At 49.1% G+C, this 3,889-nt stretch overlaps 1 long non-coding RNA gene across 1 annotated transcript; it reads right to left on the bottom strand.

The window, feature by feature from the left end:
- Positions 1-369: 369 nt before the first annotated feature.
- LOC109507052 (uncharacterized) lies at positions 370-1,858 on the bottom strand. The gene is made up of 2 exons (XR_002166399.1): positions 1,772-1,858; positions 370-665 (listed from the first exon to the last, which is right to left on the bottom strand). It is a non-coding gene; the product is annotated as an uncharacterized LOC109507052 (long non-coding RNA).
- Between the last annotated feature and the right edge of the window lie 2,031 nt (positions 1,859-3,889).

The raw sequence follows: 3,889 nt of genomic DNA, 5'->3' as shown, positions 1-3,889 counted from the left end.
GTGGGTGTGATGACACCGCTCCCTCTCTGTGGCCAATAACGCGTCTTGTTTTGTCAAGAGGCGCGTGTGAGGGCGGCGTGGAGGGCGGGGCTTGTTCCTGTCATCACACGAGTCACAAAAAGTAAAAAGTGGAGGGGAATTTTGATGATGAAGATGACGTCGATGAGCCATTGTAGAAATGGAGAGTGAGTCGCCTACGCCCGCTCTTTGTGTGTCAGCATTCCGGACCCGCAGTTGAGTCACCTTCTTCTGTCTGCCACGTCTTGGTTGAGACAACGGACAGAAATGTTGAGTAATTACCGATGTCACACCTTCACCACAATCTTACCAGAGTAGGGAGGCTTTTTTTTTTTCTTTGAGGGTGGGGGGGGGGCGGGGTTTGGAATGATATCACAGTGTTGTTGTTCTTCAACGAGGCTTTTGTGAGTCACGTCACACTCAAGGCCAGTCCGCCACCAAAGTCTGAAGCGCCTTTCTGTGCGCGTGTGTTTCAACCGAAGCTCATGTGACGCGACCTCGGTCGTCCTTAAGGCGCACATGCGGTGCGTGTCCAACAGGAAGCCGCAGTCGTCGATGCCTCCACCCCATTCGTCGGGCAGGGAGGCCCTACTTCCTCTGACTGTGACGACAGCTTCCTCTTCCCCTCAAAGCGCACTTCTTCTTCCCTGTAAACGACAAAACACATGCAGCAGACAAGACACTGGCTGCGCACTTCATTGGGTACACCTGCGCAATCGACTCGAAGCGCTACTCTAAGCCTCTCGCTAAAACGATTTTGAAAAGTAAACGAGTTGTGCCCCCCTCCCCTCAATATTGCGATTGCGATCATTTCTCAAGGTCCTCTTCTTGTGTATTTTTTAATAAACAAAATTAATAAATTGAGGTAATAGCCACTTTCACTATTGACCTTGGCTGTCTCCAAGGTTATATTTAAGCGTTTATAAGCAGCCCTAAAAGAAAGCGGTCTTCTGATTTTGTTTTCGCAAATTCCCTCCTTTCTGGGACCTTTTCATCGTACTGTTTGGTTCAAAGAGACTCACCAGAAGAAAGAGACAGAGGGGCTGCTTTCATCTGCTTTGTTTTGACTGCCTGTCAAGGTTGAAGGCTGATGTGGAACTGGCCGCAGAACTGGTCAACATCACAGAGCTAAACCGCCGATGAGATCCGCGTTTGTCGTAACGTCCGGTAGCTTAATGCTAACACATGATTGGAAACATATACGGGCTAATGTATCGCATCGGCGTCACTATGGTATAACCTTTTAAGCAGTGGGATACTGGAACACAAACATGGCGCAACACATGCAGTCCGACAACAGCAATTCTCACAGGCACCTTTTCTTTATCCTCTGCGAAGAACGACTAATAATACAGCATCTTAACGGGAAATGCTACACATGAGTACACTATGCTATCTGGATATGAGTGCCATTTTTCTTCTTGATCTCAACTCCGGTGTCAAGACACCACTGGAGTTGCGTAACTATGACGACGAGCGTGGTGGTGGGGGCATTTCACCAGCCGGGTTTGTGTTATTTTGTGGCCTTTGAGTCGAAACCGCCACCCACCTGTCTGTTAGCATCCTGTTTGTTACGCACGCACACGCACACTCGCTTGCTTGTGCACTACTTTGGAAACACGACATCACGGCTCTTGAGAAATTCCACCTGCCTAAAGCCACGTTCCAGAACAATTTAGGGGATATGCCCTGTTCCTGCTCTGCAAACTGAGTCATCTCACACACACACACACACACACACACACACACACACTACTCGGGTGTGCTTAGTTGTTGTCGTTAGCATCACTTTGCTCGCCGATCTGCGCCGCTGCCTGCCGTCTGTTTTTGCCCGTGTCACATTTCTGCGCATTGAGTGGACAAAGTGTTAATTACAACGACTGATGTCCCCGTCATCTCCTCGACAGCAACGTCTTTGTGCTGCGTGTGTCTTCCAGTGTCCAAGAGGCCCCCGAGAGATGACCGGCGGCCGAAGCTGAGTCGCAACACGGCCGTCAGTCGATAACCTGGTGCTGCTCTGGAGGTAAACAAGTGCGCGCGCGTGCCTGAACTTGACAGTTAAAAAGTCGGCAGCCTATCTGGTCTCACCAAGCATCCCCGCGTGGCTGCGAGGGGGGCAAGCGGGCGGCGCAGATAAGCTCGGGCGGCGTCGGTCCCGGCGAACTGAAAGTGCAGGGCGACTGAAATAGCCGCGGCTTTAAATAGAGATGCAGAGTGTGTGGGTGCATGAGAGAATGACTTGAGTATGAGCGGAGCTAATTTGGGAGCACTGGAGGATGAGAGCGCCCATGCAGATTGAGGAAAAAAGGAATTTTTTGTACATGCGATGTTTCTTAGGGCTGATAGATTTTGAAAAATAACCTAAGTGCCCCCCGCCCCGTCTCAATATTGTGATTTAATATACGATTGGCTGGCAACCAGTTTAGCGTGTTCCCCGCTTTTTGCCTGAAGACAAAATGCCCGTGACCCTCGTGAGGAGAAGCGGCTCAGATAATGGATGGATCGATAACCGCTTTGATATGCAGCTATTTTTTTAAGGTTGTCTTTCTATGTTTTTTTTTTTTTTCAACAAACAATAAGTTACAATAATGATATTTCATTGGCATTAGGATGCATAAAAATATGAGACTCTCGCCCTTAATGGCATGAAGTGCTTTGGAAGCCTCTTTGTATATTGTTGACACCTTCCATCTTTGATGTCATCTGCTGTTCCAAGAGCAGCAGGGAGGCGAGCGAGTCGTCCGTCTGTGTGCCCCCCCCCCGCCCCACCCTTGCGTGCCCATATTTCGTGGGCCAACTGTGAAGATGTGTGGGTGTCTTCTCTGTTCCGACACTTCACTCCTTCCACCTCCAGCATTTCTCCTTAATCTATCCTTCCGTCCTGTTCAGGCCGTCTGTCACTGCGCACCCCGCCTAACCCCCCCTCCCCCTCCTCCATCACGCTGCTGTAATGAGATTAAACCCCCGTGTATCCACCAGGCACGCAATTTATGCAGACAGTCGCCCACTTCTCACACTTGGCAACACTTCCATCGTTGTAGACCCTTACAGACACACTTGGCACAGCAAGTCTTTTTTTTCTTTTATCATCACAAGGCCTTTGAAAGGATTACAGTAACCAGGGTATGTCCTCGTAAGTGACCCTCCCCTCCCTTCCACAAAATAACCATCTGGGCCCTGATAATAATCCTCGAACTGTTGTGCTAATGCCCCCAACTGGCCGTCTGAGGCAGTGCAGCCGCAACTCACCCAAAGGCTACTTGAATTCATATTGACGCAAAGTTACCGGGAACAAGAATCACCTGACTTTGGACGTGAAAAAATAAATTAAATGCACTCTCCTGTCTCTCCTGTCACAGCTGAATACAGAGGAACGGGACAGTCGAGATATTTCAAGCACTGGAGATCCTCGAACTGTTGTGCTAATGCCCCCAACTGGCCGTCTGAGGCAGTGCAGCCGCAACTCACCCAAAGGCTACTTGAATTCATATTGACGCAAAGTTACCGGGAACAAGAATCACCTGACTTTGGACGTGAAAAAATAAATTAAATGCACTCTCCTGTCTCTCCTGTCACAGCTGAATACAGAGGAACGGGACAGTCGAGATATTTCAAGCACTGGAGTGAGGCCCTCTCTGTGCTGCAGTGGAGGGCTTCACAGACACGGCTAGTCTGGTGAGTATTTTATTTTTCTCTCTATCTATCTATCTATCTATCTATCTATCTATCTATCTATCTATCTATCTATCTATCTATCTATCTATCTATCTATCTATCTGTCTATCTACACACACACACACACACACACACACACACACACACACACACACTGGGAATTGCTGGCAACCAGTTGAGGGTGCGCCCCGCCTCG

The sequence above is a fragment of the Hippocampus comes genome, unplaced genomic scaffold (assembly GCF_001891065.2).
Source record: "Hippocampus comes isolate QL1 unplaced genomic scaffold, H_comes_QL1_v1.1 scaffold246, whole genome shotgun sequence".
Taxonomy (NCBI): Eukaryota; Metazoa; Chordata; class Actinopteri; order Syngnathiformes; family Syngnathidae; genus Hippocampus; species Hippocampus comes.
This window is presented reverse-complemented; position numbering and strand designations above follow the sequence as displayed.